The following is an 18513-nucleotide window of genomic DNA, read 5'->3' on the forward strand; positions in this document are numbered from 1 at the left end:
GGTGAAATAATAAAATAAATAAACAAAATGTATGGCGTATTAGAGAGGTGAAGCACAGATAATGAAAACAACGTCAATAGCCTTAACGTTCATTTTACTACAGCGAGAGACTGGACCCTGGATGACCGCTGCAGGCATTTCTGGCCTCTACACACACTCGCCCCGCTCAATACTCTAACTAGCTACATGTTCACAGGGTATTGATTACATATTAAACGCTGCATTGCTGTTAAAGCCCAGAGGAAACAAAACAATCCTTAAAAAACCCACAGCGTATCATGACTGCGGACACAAATCTGTCTCCAGCGGATCAATACCCTCATCAAACTCTTTTTACAGCAACAAAACGGCCTGTAAAACTGCAGGTAACCTATTTCTTTGAGACCCTGAAACAGCCGCTTGGACCTGTGACAATGTTCCTATTAACTACTTAATTAATACTCAGTATGTAATAATGAATGAATGATTAAACAATTCAACAGTAGAGTAACTACTCATTAATGACTGGTCACCTCAACCTCGTACACGCCACCTGGACACCTACAATCTAAATACACACTCCCAACCGATCAGTGTCTAAACTATTGTGTCGGGGCTAATACAAAAGGCATCCTCGAAGGAAGCTGGGGACACCACACCCTGTGAGCAGCAACCTCAAACATTTGATCTCAGCATCAGCCGAAAAGCGCTAAAACACTTCCCTCCCATTTCTAGAAGAGAAAACATCACCTTTTTCAGTCATAGTGTCAGTGTTATTCAAAAACAAACGATCCTGTGAATGTTGGGTTCTACCTCTTTATTCTTTGAGAAACATTTCCAAACGTACAAGTCATTTTTGTTTGATGGTGAATTAATTATTACTATTTTGTTTTGTTTGGGAGTAAACTGCAACACGCTGTAACTCATTACTAATGAACAAGGTGTTACTGTGCTCTTCGTTAGGGGGTTAATGATGATTAATGACGTGAATCACATGGGGACTCTTTAACAGTGAGTGACTAACTCAAAGGTTTTGAATAAACTTGAACTTGAAGCAGTAATTTCTTCATTGACATAAACATTGTTTATTCCTCAGCATTCGTTCCTGACACAGCCAAACAAATATATTAACACTTCACAGTGAGCAAACATCCACACTCAGACAAATAACTATGGCCACTTGTGGATAAATGTGCTACTTATTCTGACAGAGACCATCAAACTGTACGGTCTTCAGTTTTAATACAATGCTGGTTTGGTTACTATTCGTCAGCTTTATGCTCGAATTTTCCTGTTCCACCTTAAATTGTACAACCGCTGTAGCTTTTAAGGTGGAAAAGAGTATGTATTTTTTTTTTGTTTGGTTTTTTTTTTTTGATTAAAAAAGAAGCAGAGTTCAGCTTCGTATTGTTGTTTTTATATTTGGACCCACTATGCTACAGAATAACATTTCAACATGAAGTAAAAGTTATTCAGAGGTCAGAAAGAGGACTCGAGAATTGAAGTGTTACACAGAGATTTTCTGCAGAAAGGGTCTCCATTTTCAGTTTAGTTTTCCTCTGCACTCTTATATATATATAAACCAACAACAAAGTATAAACACTCTTCAGACCCCGTCCACAAACAGCCGAAAAATCTCGAAAGGGCTGTCACCGCCTCCGCCATTTTCCACTGAAACCAAACAAACCCACACCGCCGCTGACCCAGCGCCAACCCCCCCCCCCCCCTCCCCTCCTTGTCTCCGCTAATCCGGTGGGCGATATCCCCCAGTAACGCAACTGCACCGGGGTCTGAGGCCGCGTCTCTGTGTGTAGCAGGACCGCGCTTCCACACCCGGAAACACGGCTTGCCCCTCTCCGAGAAAGCGCTGTGGATCCGAACCAGAGCCTTGTCCTGACACCGTTCAAAATCTAAGCAGTTCCAGCTGTCCCCAAATGTGTTTTTAATTACAAAGAGGAAAATAAACCGAAGCTTTGACTGAGAAAGTCAAAGTGTGCTAGGTTAGCTTAGCATTAACCTAGCAAGCCAGCTAGAATGTATTATTATTATATTAAAAATGTTAAATTAAGTCTTTTATTCGGTCACATATTTAAATTATTAATTCACAGAGGCCTTGCTAGGTTTGTCTGAGTGTGTGGAGATTATAATGGATGTGTTATGTTTTTTTAAATTTATATGAACTGCTTAAAGCTTTTTAAAGCAGTAATTTGCTGATTGCTGGTGGGAGCCTATGCTAATAGCATAACTATGCTAACTGTGTAAGATAAGCAGAAAGGAAATGTGACAAATGTACAGCGTTTAAAGTAATGTACAAATGGATTTATTTAATCATTATATATTATGCTTTGCTTAGGTTGTATTTTGAATTAACATGAATGAAGTTTAAAGGTTTATTCTTTATTCTCAGGTATGGTAGCGCTGTATGGAAATTAAATCCCAATACTGCATATGTATGAAGGAATATAATGCTGTTTTCAGTTATTTAACAAGTATTATTATATATATATTGACTTAGTTCCATGTGTTTGTCCAAGCAGTGTTTATTAGTCTGTGAGTTGTTTGCCAGACATATATTTCTTACTGTAACTTCTTGATAGTTTCACATTGATTGAAGTAGTATTTTCAGTTAATCAATTCACTTTTATTCAAACTTGGTAGTACATTGAGGGTATAACACTGGTAGTACATTGATATAAGTTTAAGCAAGAGTCAGTACAAGTTCTCTACAGTGAACCATTTCACATCAATCCATCAACGTTTAATTTTATTTTCCAACTCTTGAATTAAACAAATATTGATTAATACATTTGATTTGCAAATTAGTTTTGTATTTTTTTAGGCTCACCATTCTGGTCTTAGAGTAACCCTGCCCTGCATATTTTTGTGTTTTGTCATAGTGCTGTTTCTGAAGTGCTGTGCCCACCAACGACAGAGGCTCTGTTCTCACTATTACAAGTCAGTGAAACGTCACAATGATTCTGAAGCTGTAATTGTAAGGTAAAAAAGAAGGTATTAACTTGTGTTGCTTTAAAGTGGGCGTTCAGGGAAAGGAAAAACACTGAAATATGCAGAAGGGCAGTCCAGGGCCATGGGAACCTATTTAATATATGTTTAAACAAAATAACTAAACTAAATATCCAGTTATTGAGATGTTTACAATTATATAAAATGTAGTATTTGTTAATTTGTAGTTGGATTAATACTGTTCTAGGTATTTTTCTATTTTGGATTTATTAATTATTAGTATTATATGTAGTGTTAGTATAAAGGATTGAATTCTGTAATGTAAATGCAGGAGAAGGTCCAGTTCAGCGGGAATGCGGATGCAGGCCGGAGGAGATCCGGATCGGGGCCATTGGTGTACGCTTCCAGTCAGGAACTGATCCAGATGTGAAACGAGGATACGAATGTAGTCTGGATGTGTGCAGTTTTGAGTAAAAAACCAAATCACTAAAAACTAGCTTAGTGCTAGCACTGGCCCAAATCTACAAACCAGAGCAGGGCCTGGACTGTTGAATGAGTTGTGTCAGGTCTGGGCCAGAGCATTTCTACACCTTGTGTGCTGCGTATTTTGTTGATTCTGAATAGTATTTAATGTTTGTGTGATGATGCTTGTGTGTATGTGTCTCAGTTGAATGTCAGTTTGATGTGTTAATATATTTGTTTGACTGTCCCAAGTATTAATTCTGGTGAGAAAAAACAATGTTTATGTTAATAAAGAAATTCAATTCAAGTTCAAGTGTATTCTAAGATGCTGTAATAAATAAATGTGTGACTAAATACAGGAGTTTCCCCAGTGAAAGAGCATTAAAGAGTTACCATGTGATTCACTTTATAATAAGGTTCCTGATCATCATTAACTCCTAATGAAGAACACAGTAACACCTTGTTCATTAGTAATGTGTTACAGCGTGTGGAGGGTGGGGGTGGTTTCCTACCCTCCACTAAAAGTGACATAGTACAGTTTCTGTAGTGCTGAGCCTGGGATAGCACAGGGGCTCTGTTCTCCCTATTACAGCCCAGTGGAGAATCACAATGATTTTGAAGCTGTAATTTTAAGTTAAAAATATGAGTGTTTCTTTAATGAGTAGTTACTCTGATAGAGACACAATTAGACACAGTAATTATTGTTTAACTAATTATAAACTACCCTAATTATTCATTCACTATTGCTAGTGATTAATCAGTCACTCCTTTCCATTTATGTATGAATTTGAAGCCCACCAACCCACACACTGTGAAACAAGACCACCCCGTCAATTTTCTTTGTGCTGCTTAACTCAGAAAGCTTGGAATAAAATGAGATGTTCTGATTCTGCTCTGCTTCTGACGTCAAGTTCAAAGACTTTAGAACAGCCCCGCCCCCTCGTCTGAGTGTGTCCAATCACAGCGCTGGACCAATGTTTATGTGAGAGCGCAAAGACGAGGTCAAACGCAGCAAAACGGACACAACGAGCGCGGAGAAATAAGAGCGCTGAGTAAAAACGGAGAAGAAAGAGAACCAAGCAAAAACGGCTAAAAACAGAGCTTCTGCTCCTCGCTCCTCACTGCTGTGCGCTCGGGGTCGGGGTGAACAGCGAGCGGCTCGTTATCATTTAAAGGAACAGGCACTGAAAATGGGCATTCTGAACAGGGCTGTTTACACAGGGGGAGAACGCTGCTGTGGGGCTCGTTGGGTTTTGGCAGGTCACAGACCTGTGTTCACTTGTGAAAAAGGGGAAGAATGATCACATGAACTCAGAAAAGGCCAGGGCACCTGTGGTGTTCAGAGACATCAGCAAAACAGAAAGACTGGGTTATATTGAAGGTAAATGCTTGTAATATGAGAAGATGATTCAGTTCTCACCTCAAACTTCTGCCTAAGCTCCACGTTCCCGTCGTCCTCCTCAGGGATCGGCACGTTGTAATATTCACCCTCCTCTTGGTTCAGCATCTTATACCTGACATACACATAAACACATCCTTCAGCCTCTTAACCTCGTTCCGCAGTGTCCTGTGGAGCGGCCATTTCCGCCCTGTCATCTCCTGTCCTCTAATTGTATAATAAGTAATAAACCCTGTCGAACAAAGCCGGATATTCCCAGATGTTGATTTTGTTGGGGTCAGAAACAGGTGTCATTTTTAAAAGCAAAATACATGAATAGGAATATAATGAGCATATGGACTGTGTTTCACAATTTTCTAGTTAAATTCAACAGGGGTCAATTCTGACAGCTTCAAACGCTGCTCTGAATAAGCCCTTGTGCTCACTCTGACATGAACACAGCGCTCCCAACAGGACAGAATGTCTTGTGCATATTTTCTACAGTAATAGTGGACATGGTGAAAACAGACAGCTCTTGATTTATTTCACTCTACAGCTTGAAGATGCGTGCGCCGGGACTCCTCTATAAGTTTGATCTGATTTCAGCACGGGTCGATATGAGCTGGATACTTATTTAATAATAAAAAGAAGGACTGGCGCCCCCTCCAGGGTGTGTTCCTGCCTTGCGCCCAGTGATTCCGAGTAGGCTCCGGACCCACCGCCGCCCTGAACTGGATAAGAGTTATGGATAATGAATGAATTAACACCCTATGTTCATTGCTAACTTTGAAATCCCTGTCTGTTGATCGAATTAATTTTACAATTATACGTTACACAAAAACGATTTAAACTTATTTGTGTTCCTAATATACTCTGTATTTGTGTCCGAAACATAAAGTCAGTTCTCATTCTCCTCACCATCCACAAGCTGGAGACTTCATTAGCTCAGACACTCCGAAGGACATGGAGCCCATGAAGTCGTTCCTGGTGGTCCTGTCCCAATCCCAGACCTCCACAGAGAGCCTGCGGTCCTTATCCATGGCCCTCAGCTTACTACACACACACACACACACACACAGAGTGCTCAGTAGACCACAAACCAACAGTGAACTCAGAGAACTGACTTTACAAATTGTAATGCAGTCAAATCCCATACAGCACTTCACCTGAGGCCTAATAACACAGCTTTTTAGCTGTTAGCAGTTAGCTGAAGTCGCTAGCTATTAGCTAATGTAAGCACTCTTTAAGTTCTGATTGTTGGCTGATGCTATAAGATTGACTGAAATTTACAACCACCATTAACCCTTTCTCTTACAATTTGAAGGACTCGTTCCAGGTGGGGTTCAGGGAGGAGCGGATGGTCCTGGTCTTCTTCTTGGTCTCATTTTTGGGGTCCGGGATCAGCTTCAGTTTGACGTAGGGGTCAGACAGGCCGTTGGGGTCCATCGGGATCAGGTTCCTGGCCTCTCCCACTGTAGACGGTCAACATGCAGAGACAGACACATTCATGTTTACGCTGCATTACACTCACAGGTGCTGCACTGTGAGTAGAGGGTTATGGTGGGGTACCTCCTCTTTTGATTATACCACAGTTTCATTGTTGAAATATTATTAGCTTTTGACACAGCAACAACACAAACACCAACCATTTGAATATATTTACTTAAGGTTGAGAAACACTTAAAGCAACACTAGGTAAGATTTGGTATTTCTGGCTCCCCCTACAGTTCAAGAGTGTAATTCACATACATAGTGTATTTTCTGCAGGGCGTAGCCCAGAATAGCCACAACATTTGACTAGTACACCTCAGTGGTGCATCAAAATGAAGCTGTATTGCTGTAATTATAAGGTAAAAACTTGCCCAGTGTTGCTTTAAGAAAATCTGGCATATGCAACGCACACATCCTCTCAGCCAATCATATCGCAAGGTTATAAATATGTGTAGTTCAATTACACAACAAACAAGAAGGTTGACACTATACACATCCCGGTGTGAAATGGAAAATAACAGTTAGACTTAAAGAACAGTGAGAATCAAGGGCTTAACCTTGTTTGTGTGTGTGTGTGTGTGTGTGTGTGGTGTTTACACTAGAACATTCGTCAAGATTGAAAGAAAACGACAGCACCAGTGTCTAAATTACAGTCTCAAATGAGCAGATTCTGACATCCTTAGTTTCTGACATCATAACCCTAAGGAACCAATCAGAGCCTGGCTTTTTATATTCTAAGTGAGTGGCAGAGGAGTGAGTGGAGAAAGAGGCATGGACTATTTTCACATCCATTAATCTGTACATACTCATGGGAGGGGAGTGTGTAGAGGAACTGTCTCAGAGCAGATATCCGCTGCTTGGGTTTGAAAATGTAACTCTAACATTAAACAGTGGCACTTTCCCTCAGAACCAGCTATGACTCAAACGTCTACTTTCACTGACGTCCAAATGTCACCACCACACTTAAAAAACCCCAGACAGCCACAACATTTACTGACTTTCTGCCTAAATGCCACTGGCATTATCACTGCTTTCACATCCTGGCGCAGGTTTTTTCCTGGGGCTACGTTTTGGCGTCACTCTGGTGGAATGGAAGAAGCCTGTGTTCTGATCACAGTTATGAATTCATTCCTAATATTTAGATACAAGTGCATACATCTGGGAGAAGGCATTCAACAACATCATCAACCTCACTCTAAAGATCAGTAGAACATGTCACACACACGTATCTCACTGTTGATATGTTGTTAATTCCTGACCGATGTATTGGACGATAATGTTGACTGACATCTGTGACTCTATTTTATTGGTATCAGCAAAAAATAAGTCTTTACCATGATCTTTACCAACTTTTGTCAGTATCTATCACTGTTTACGAACCACACCAGTGAAACATCAAAAGAATTAATAAAAAATATGTAACTTCCACAAAAAAACTTCACAAAATTGCTAGTGCCTTAAAAATGTATTCGCCCCATCCTCCTGATTTTCTCTTCCTCTGCTGATTGGTAATATTGTCCTCACGCAAAATAAATAACACAAAGATTGGTGAAAATAACGGTGCACTAAAATGTACGGCCGTGTAGAATGTATACGTTTATAATGTGTGTCATTTGTAATAATAAAGTAGTAGTTAAAATAGTAAACAAAGGGGATTTGTCACTTTATTTGGTTGTGTTTGGTATGAATTAGTGTTTAAAATATATTCCACACCACACTCCTCACAGACAGTCACCCGGAGGAAACCCACGCAGACACAGGGAGAACACATCACACTCCTCACAGACAGTCACCCGGAGGAAACCCACGCAGACACAGGGAGAACACACCACACTCCTCACAGACAGTCACCCGGAGGAAACCCACGCAGACACAGGGAGAACACACCACACTCCTCACAGACAGTCACCCGGAGGAAACCCACGCAGACACAGGGAGAACACACCACACTCCTCACAGACAGTCACCCGGAGGAAACCCACGCAGACACAGGGAGAACACACCACACTCCTCACAGACAGTCACCCGGAGGAAACCCACGCAGACACAGGGAGAACACACCACACTCCTCACAGACAGTCACCCGGAGGAAACCCACGCAGACACAGGGAGAACACACCACACTCCTCACAGACAGTCACCCGGAGGAAACCCACACAGACACAGGGAGAACACACCACACTCCTCACAGACAGTCACCCGGAGGAAACCCACGCAGACACAGAGAGAACACACCACACTCCTCACAGACAGTCACCCGGAGGAAACCCACGCAGACACAGGGAGAACACACCACACTCCTCACAGACAGTCACCCGGAGGAAACCCACGCAGACACAGGGAGAACACACCACACTCCTCACAGACAGTCACCCGGAGGAAACCCACACAGACACAGGGAGAACACACCACACTCCTCACAGACAGTCACCCGGAGGAAACCCACGCAGACACAGAGAGAACACACCACACTCCTCACAGACAGTCACCCGGATGAAACCCACGCAGACACAGGGAGAACACACCACACTCCTCACAGACAGTCACCCGGAGGAAACCCACGCAGACACAGGGAGAACACACCACACTCCTCACAGACAGTCACCCGGAGGAAACCCACACAGACACAGGGAGAACACACCACACTCCTCACAGACAGTCACCCGGAGGAAACCCACGCAGACACAGAGAGAACACACCACACTCCTCACAGACAGTCACCCGGAGGAAACCCACACAGACACAGGGAGAACACACCACACTCCTCACAGACAGTCACCCGGAGGAAACCCACACAGACACAGGGAGAACACATCACACTCCTCACAGACAGTCACCCGGAGGAAACCCACGCAGACACAGGGAGAACACACCACACTCCTCACAGACAGTCACCCGGAGGAAACCCACACAGACACAGGGAGAACACATCACACTCCTCACAGACAGTCACCCCGAGGAAACCCACGCAGACACAGAGAGAACACACCACACTCCTCACAGACAGTCACCCGGAGGAAACCCACGCAGACACAGAGAGAACACACCACACTCCTCACAGACAGTCACCCGGAGGAAACCCACGCAGACACAGAGAGAACACACCACACTCCTCACAGACAGTCACCCGGAGCGGGAATCGAACCCACAACCTCCAGGCCCCTGGAGCTGTGTGACTGTGACACTAGCTACTGCGCCACCGTGCATATATATATATATATATATATATATATATATATATATAAAACTTGGAACTGTATTATAATCCACATAACGCCTTGCTTTCTTCTGCGCATTGATACGTAACTCTGCGAAGGTTAAAGGTTGACTGCAGTTGACCCATAATAATCGTCGCATTGTTTTACAGCAATGTTGTGTTAATTTTAAAGTTCACGGTTTGTCACACTGCATCTGTTCAGCCTTCACTAGGACCTGGAAGTCATTTGAGCAGGTTGAAATAACTTAGTGTGTACGTATAAACACGAGGCTATTTCGGTGACTATTGGCTTCCAGTGTGTGTTAGCAACATTAGCCTCTCAGCTCCATCTCTGAACTAAAGAAGCAGAATTTGCACGATGCAAATGCATCCAACATAAAACAAAATGAAAATGTGACTGTATGTAACTGACAGAATGTGATGCCTTGTTTCGGTCAGTTCTGAGGCAAACCCACACAAAGGTTAGGCTTTGAATATTTAAAATGTCCACCACAAAAACAGCAGAATGCAAAACAGTGGTGCTGCGCCGGGCCAGGGCTAACTCTGCAGAGAGACGGATCACAACAACTAAACTACTGGAGCAAAGGAACGTCCAGAGAAAAAACACAAACACAAACACGTGCATGGAAATGTATGCAAAGCGTAGACAGCCCCGTGTAACCGTGCACACACACACACACACACACACACACTACACAGAATCTCTGGCTCAATCTGAAAGTAAAACTATCTGTTTTCTCTTCATCGTCTGAACAACAGGGGGCGCTCTACTCCTCCGTTTCATCATAATCACATTCACTCTTTCCACTTCTGTCAGTTCTGGCCTCGCCGGGGTTTTTGAGTCATGAACTGAGAAATGTGCACAGCTTTTAAAAAAACCGCTGGCTCCTCAAACATGCACCGTGCAGCGAGAGAGAAGAATGACCCTGGTCTAGAAGTCTGGGTGTGGTTGTAGGTAAAGTTTCTTAACCATCTCCTGTGTTCTGTACCCTTTCTGAGCGCACACCTATGAGTCGATAAACCCTCCACAAAGGGCAGTAAATGTCTGGCCCAAATGTGGCACATCTGCAGTTCTCTCATGGCCTTGAATTACGGCGTGGAGTCCACCTCTTATGGGTCTGATACAAACGTGTCTGCAATCCAGTCACTCCACCACCCGGATTTAGCAGAGGCGTTCCTCTTTTGTGTCTATTTCCTTTTCTCTACTCTCCAGCTCCACATCCTTTCAGACCCATGCCTCTTGGAGTTGTCCTCCTCCCAGTGCAATGTGTTCAGATCTGAACAGAGCTTGTTTATCTAAAGGTGGGGACCAGGTGGGTATTCCACGAAGCAGGAGTTTAGCCAGATAACTTGAGCCCAAAGTTAAGGTTCTCGCCAATGACGCTGAAATGTGACCGCCCGCGTTTTCAGGATTTCTAATTCTGAACTCAGGATTTTCACGAGAGACTGCAGATAAACCACGACCTTATTCAAATAAAATAATGTACAAATAATGAACAAAAAGGCAAAGATGCAAGACTGAGGACTTGACATGTCTAACGTTGGAATGAACTACGTATCCCAGCAAGCACTGCGACTGGTTTCCACCAATCACGTTCATCCTAATCCTCAAACTCTTTTCAGACAACTTTTTCTATTACATATTCATCTGCAGCGCATGTAGTGTGTGTGTGTGAGAGAGTGTTTGTGTGTGTGTGTGTGTGTTTGTGTGTGTGTGTGTGTGTGTTTGTGTTTGTGTGTGTGTGTGAGTGTTTGTGCAAGTGTGTGTTTGTGTGTGTGTGTGTGTGTGTGTTTGTGTGTGTGTGTGAGTGTTTGTGCAAGTGTGTGTTTGTGTGTGTGTGTGTGTGTGTGTGTGTTTGTGTGTGTGTGAGTGTTTGTGCAAGTGTGTGTGTGAGAAAGTGTTTGTGTGTGTGCTGGAGTTGTGTAGTGTGGAGTTGTTGGAGATGTGTGTGTGAGAGAGTGTTTGTGCAAGTGTGTGTGTGTGAGAGAGTGTTTGTGTGTGTGTGTGAGTGTTTGCACAAATGTGTGTGTGAGAAAGTGTTTGTGTGTGTGTGCTGGAGTTGTGTAGCGTGGAGTTGATGGAGGTGTGTGTGTGTGTGTTTGTGTATGTGTGTGTTGGAGTTGTGTAGTGTGGAGTTGTTGGAGGTGTGTGTGTGTGTGTGTTGGAGTTGTGTAGTGTGGAGTTGTTGGAGGGGTGTGTGTGTGTGTATGTGTGTGTTGGAGTTGTTGGAGGTGTGTGTGTATGTGTGTGTTGGAGTTGTGTAGTGTGGAGTTGTTGGAGGTGTGTGTGTGTGTGTGTTGGAGTTGTGTAGTGTGGAGTTGTTGGAGGTGTGTGTGTGTGTGTGTGTTGGAGTTGTGTAGTGGGGAGTTGTTGGAGGTGTGTGTGTGTGTTTGTGTATGTGTGTGTTGGAGTTGTGTAGTGGGGAGTTGTTGGAGGTGTGTGTGTGTGTTTGTGTATGTGTGTGTTGGAGTTGTGTAGTGGGGAGTTGTTGGAGGTGTGTGTGTGTGTTTGTGTATGTGTGTGTTGGAGTTGTGTAGTGTGGAGTTGTTGGAGGTGTGTGTCTGTGTTTGTGTGTGTTGGAGTTGTGTAGTGTGGAGTTGATGGAGGGGTGTGTGTGTGTGTATGTGTGTGTTGGAGTTGTTGGAGGTGTGTGTGTGTTGGAGTTGTGTAGTGTGGAGTTGATGGAGGGGTGTGTGTGTGTGTGTGTGTGTGTGTATGTGTGTGTTGGAGTTGTTGGAGGTGTGTGTGTGTGTTTTTGTGTGTTGGAGTTGTGTAGTGTGGAGTTGATGGAGGTGTGTGTGTGTGTGTGTGTATGTGTGTGTTGGAGTTGTTGGAGGTGTGTGTGTGTGTGTGTTAAAGTTGTGTAGTGTGGAGTTTTGAATCTCCATGGTTACATTGTTGTACATCACTATAAGCACTATGGGTAATGTATTTCTTTATACGGAATGGGGGAACAAAATGTGATTATTTTGAAAGGCATTCATGGCTTTAACTCGATCAGATCTCCTTACCTCACTGTCTGCTGCTCATGCTGAGTCTACATTGGCTGAGTAATGAGTAAGAGTCTAAATAAACCCTGTGGTGTTTATGAATGGGACTGTATATCAGCTCTATATAAAGAGCGACCTAGTTCTGGGTTTAACACATCGGGCTAACTAAGAAATCCTGCTTTGTGGAACACCCCCTCTGGGCTTGCACTGTTGTTAGGAGTTCTGGGAATGGCATCAGTGTGTGTACAGTGTGTGTTTACATAACCGGAGGTCCATCAGGTGATCCTGGCCTGCCTTTGTAGTTTTAAGACACACCCTCAGATGTGTACACTGTGCACGCTATGCTCTGCGCTCCGTATACAATCAGCCCATAGTGACATGTACAGGCCACGTAAAGGAAAAACATTACGAGGCAGAAACGCAAACAAAAGTGAAGGGAAACATGCTCGGTCGCCCCCGGGATCTCTCTCACTCCCCCAGAGACCGCCGTCTGGAATTTTGGCTCTCCTCCTTGGCTAAACATCACATAGGCCCTGTCGTGGAGCTGCGAGCTGAGGCCCTCGGCCCAGTCATGCAGGGAGGAGTATGCTACATGTTCAAAAGTCTGTGGTCACCTGCTTTTCCAACATTGCTTCTTCTGACACTGCTACAGTAATGGCCTCTGGAAGTTTTCATGCTACATGCTGGAACATTTCTGTGAGGATTTGATGGCATTCAGCTATGAGAACATTAGTGAAGTTAGGTGCTGGTGTTAGATTATTAGTTCTGGATCACAGAGTTGTGTTGTGTAACAGTGCTGGAGGTGTGTATGACAGAGTGTTTGCGTAAGTTTGTGTGTGTGTAAGAAAGTGTTTGTGTGTGTGTGTGTGAAAGAGTGTTTACGTGAGTGTGTTTGTGTGTGTGTGTTGGAGTTGTGTAGTGTGGAGTTGTTGGAGGTGTGTGTGTGTGTGTCTGTGTGTGTGTTGGAGTTGTGTAGTGTGAAGTTGTTGGAGGTGTGTGTGTGTGTGTGTGTGTCTGTGTGTGTGTGTGTGTTGGAGTTGTGTAATGTGGAGTTGTTGGAGGTGTGTGTGTGTGTGTGTGTGTGTTGGAGTTGTGTAGTGTGGAGTTGTTGGAGATGTGTGTGTGTGTGTGTTGGAGTTGTTGGAGGTGTGTGTGTGTGTGTGTGTGTGTGTGTGTTGGAGTTGTGTAATGTGGAGTTGTTGGAGGTGTGTGTGTGTGTGTGTGTGTGTATGTGTGTGTGTTGGAGTTCTGTAGTGTGGAGTTGTTGAAGGTGTGTGTGAAAGAGGTCTTTACACACAGAGGTCATCTAGAGGAGGGTGTTGGACCCCCAGCCTCTGACTGGGCCTTTATTTCGATGTTTACTGGGAAAACAAGGCTCACTTGTTGGTGTGTGTGTGTGTGTGTGTGTGTGTGTGTGTGTGTGTGTGTGTGTGTGTGTGTGTGTGTGTGTTTGACCTTATGTTGCCATTCCCAGTCTATTCTCACTGCTGTGGAGATGTCAGCTGAGGACAAAATGGGCTGAAATTTATAGTCAGAATGGTCAGGAACTGAGATCTGAGATCCCATAGCAACCATTGCACATTACCTTAGCAACCATCTGGAATGCCTTAACAACCACCTGGGATGCCATAGTAACCATCTAGTGACACTTTAGCAACCACCAAAGCAACAAGCCAAGGCAAGCACACAGCAAAACATTACACTGTGATAAAACAAACTTAATCCATCACTTAGCAACATTTACGCAATCATTTCTGATACATGGCTGTAGCCTAGCAACACATAAACAACCCCCTGGGGTATGACATCAATAACCTAGCGACAACACAACTGCGAAGTGACAACCCAGCAACCACCTGAGATTCAGTAGAAACCTCCTGAGATTTGTAAAAGAAAGCAAACGAACCATTTAAACGTAAACTAGCCAAAACATTATAACCGTTTAGTCTCCAAACTAAAGAAGCAGAAACCAAATGTCACGGCGCGTGCCCCGACGGATGGACTGCAGTAGGAGTACTGGTTGTGTAAGATGTTATTCCCGTGGAGAATGTGTCTCCGCAGGAGGACGCTGGACACTGACCTCACTCGACCCTGAGCTGGAATGTGGAGAGGCACTTTCCACTGAGAAAATGAGCTTCTAGCAAAAGGACGGCAAACCGGCATCAAACCAGGACGTGGAGGAGACTGTGTGTGTGGTCCGCTGCTGATCCCTGATAATAAAAACAGAACTGACCACACTTTATGGGCGTGGCCCTCACACAGCAGCGCTGAGGCCATGTGTAACACTCTGCAGTCTAGGGTCAGCTGTCTGTGACCCTTTAACAAGCCAATGATGCTGCCAGAATTCAATGATGTGTCAGTGTGTGTGTGTGTGTGTGCGTGTGTTGCTCTAGGCTGTTGTACAGTATAATTTCTTGGAAAACCATTTTATTATTTATCTTATAAGCACTTCCCATACACACACACACACACACACACACACAGATGGAGAGCAGGACCAGAAATCCAAGGTCATTTTGAATCATGTCCACCCTGGTTTAGCCTGTGGTCAGCTCTGCTGCAGAGATCAGGATAAACACAGAGCTCTAAGAGCAACGCTATTAAATAAACTCACATATGAAATGTAATAACAAACCCATCAAAACAATCCAAAATGATGTTGGAAAAAAATAAACATAAAATAAATACAGGCCCATTGCTATGCATACTTTGTTCTCCAGCGCTCAGGACCCCCCACAGAGCAGGTGTGATGTGGTGGTGGATCATTCTCAGCGCTGCAGTGACACTGACGTGGTGGTGGTGTGTTAGTGTGTGTTGTGCTGGTGTAGAGTGGATCAGACACAGCAGTGCTGCTGGAGTTTTTAAACCCTGTGTCCACTCTCTGTCCACTCTGTGAGACACTCCTCCCTCGTTGGTCCACCTTGTAGATGTAGAGTCAGAGACAGTAGCTCATCTGTCGCTGCACAGTGTGTGTCGCTCGTCCTCTAGTCCTTCATCAGTGGACATGGTTGTGGTGGTGCGTGTGTGTGTGTGTGTGTGTGTGTGTATTTTGTTCCCACCTGTGACGTGCAGCTCTTCTCCGCTCACTTCGATCTTCAGGTAGAGTCGCCCTCGCCGTTCGGTGTGGTCTGTCCCACACAGACTCGGCACATTCATCACACACTGCTTGTGGACATTCATATCACAGGCTGCGGACACAAACACACAGCTGTAAACATCTGCTCTCAGAATAACACACAGGGGTGTAAACATCTGTACTCACTGAATCAGAGCCATAAACATCTGTACTCACTGAATCAAACACATCCATAAACATTTGTACTCACTGAATCAAACACAGCCATAAACATCTGTACTCACTGTATCAGAGCCATACACATCTGTACTCACTGAATCAAACACAGCCATAAACATCTGTACTCACTGTATCAGAGCCATACACATCTGTACTCACTGAATCAAACACAGCCATAAACATCTGTACTCACTGAATCAAAGCCATACACATCTGTACTCACTGAATCAAACACAGCCATGAACATCTGTATTCACTGAATCAATAAGAGCCATACACATATGTACTCACTGAATCAAACACAGCCATGAACATCTGTACTCACTGTATCAGAGCCATACACATCTGTACTCACTGAATCAAACACAGCCATAAACATCTGTACTCACTGAATCAAAGCCATACACATCTGTACTCACTGAATCAAACACAGCCATAAACATCTGTACTCACTGAATCAAAGCCATACACATCTGTACTCACTGAATCAAACACAGCCATGAACATCTGTACTCACTAAATCAATAAGAGCCATACACATCTGTACTCACTGAATCAAACACAGCCATGAACATCTGTACTCACTGAATCAATAAGAGCCATAAACATCTGCACTCATTTAATCAGAGCCATACACATCTGTACTCACTGAATCAGAGCCATAAACATCTGTACTCACTGAATCAAACACAGTCATAAACATCTGTACTCACTGAATCAAACACAGTCATAAAAATCTGTACTCACTGAATCAATAAGAGCCATAAACATCTGTACTCACTGAATCAAACACAGCCATAAACATCTGTACTCACTGATTCAAACACATCCATACACATCTGTACTCACTGAATCAAACACAGCCATAAACATCTGTACTCACTGAATCAAACACAGCCATAAACATCTGTACTCACTGATTCAAACACATCTGTACTCACTGAATCAAACACAGCCATAAACATCTGTACTCACTGAATCAAACACAGTCATAAACAGTTGTAAAACATCTGTACTCTCAGAATAATGCAGCTGTGAACATCTGTACTTACAGTGCACTGAGGTAACTGCTAATAACTATCATTACTCATATTCAGAAACTTTAGAAATGAAAGCTATTCATTGGCAGTTCATCCTCCTTCTTTTCTTCTGAGAAAGCATTAAACTAGGTTTGAGAACATTTTTGTGAGGATTTGATGGTATGCATAAGCATTACTGAGGTCAGGTGCACTCTAACTCATCTAAAATGTGTTGGATAAAGCTCCAGTGATCGAGCGCTGTGCTTCCCAACGTGGGGTACACGAATTCACCAAGGTCAAATCAACACTGTTACAGTTAAATAACAAGGTGAGTGTTAACATTTAAAACCCTTTAACCATCTCAGGGTTAAATTAACACTGGGGGATTTGCTGTGTATGTCATTTTAGACACGTTTTAGAAATGTGATGTGATTAGCTAGGACGCTAATCTGAACTTGCCTAGCAACTCAATTTAAAGTGACTGTTCATGACGATAGCACAGTGCTAACTGATGGGGTACTGGCTATATTTACTTAGCTACATTAGCCTTGTAACTGTGCAAATATAAAGTCAGTGCTGATTGGTTGACTGAACACGTTTGAGGTAAAAAGGCACTGCACTGTTCCTTGTTTCCAGAGGAAGGAGGGAGCGGAGGACTTACTGTCACACTTCATGCCCTGGTGGATGAGGCCGTACAGCAGCGAGCCGCAGTGGTCGCAGAAGGTCGGGCTGCCGTAGGTGTGGATCTTGAACTTATGCTTGCTCCGAGGGTCCTGGAGAAGAGCAGATGGATAGAGAGAGAGAAAAGTAAGAGTGTATCAATCACAGCTGTAATAAAATCTGGACGAGCAGAATTAAAGACCTTTGATAAACGTCTCCTACGACGGCAGAGCGATGCGAGATCTCCAGAGCTCCTTGAGGCATGGAGTGTTTTGACGTCTCAGTCTAAACAGATCTGAGAGAGTGGATGAAAAGGCCGTTCCTCTCAAACGTCTCAGGGCAACAAACAGAGAGTGGGGAGAACCCAACAACTTACAGCAGCATGGGAAACTTTCACCGATGTTTATCTTGGCTTATGTCTCCTTTCAGGAAGGGATTATGCAGGTGTTATGTATCCTTATAAATGATGAGCAATATTAACGTTTGGAATTCATTCATTCGTTTCTTCGTTCTTTCTTTCACTCGTCTTCTGTAAACTACACAAAGTAACTGGACGCAGGTAGCATTTCAAACACCCAGTCACTCACACACTCACCCAGTCACTCACACTATCAGTCACTCACACACTCACCTAGCCACTCACACACCCAGTCATTCACACTCTCAGTCACTCACACTCTCAGTCACTCAGACACCCAGTCACACACTCACCCAGTCACTCACTCACCCAGTCACTCACACAGTCATTCACACACCCAGTCACTCACTCAGTCACTCACACACTCACCCAGTCACTCACTCAGTCACTCACACACTCACCCAGTCACTCACACTCTCAGTCACTCACACACACACCCAGTCACTCACTCACCCAGTCACTCACACTCTCAGTCACTCACACTCTCAGTCACTCACACACCCAGTCACACACTCACCCAGTCACTCACTCACCCAGTCACTCACACAGTCACTCACACACCCAGTCACTCACTCAGTCACTCACACACTCACCCAGTCACTCACTCAATCACTCACACACTCACCCAGTCACTCACTC

General features: G+C 43.8%; 1 pseudogene; it reads right to left on the bottom strand.

The window, feature by feature from the left end:
* LOC136683966 (protein kinase C alpha type-like) overlaps positions 1-17720 on the bottom strand; it is a 26269-nt pseudogene extending 8549 nt beyond the window's left edge.
* Positions 17721-18513: the final 793 nt, after the last annotated feature.

Source organism: Hoplias malabaricus, unplaced genomic scaffold, assembly GCF_029633855.1.
Source record: "Hoplias malabaricus isolate fHopMal1 unplaced genomic scaffold, fHopMal1.hap1 scaffold_183, whole genome shotgun sequence".
Classification (NCBI taxonomy): domain Eukaryota; kingdom Metazoa; phylum Chordata; class Actinopteri; order Characiformes; family Erythrinidae; genus Hoplias; species Hoplias malabaricus.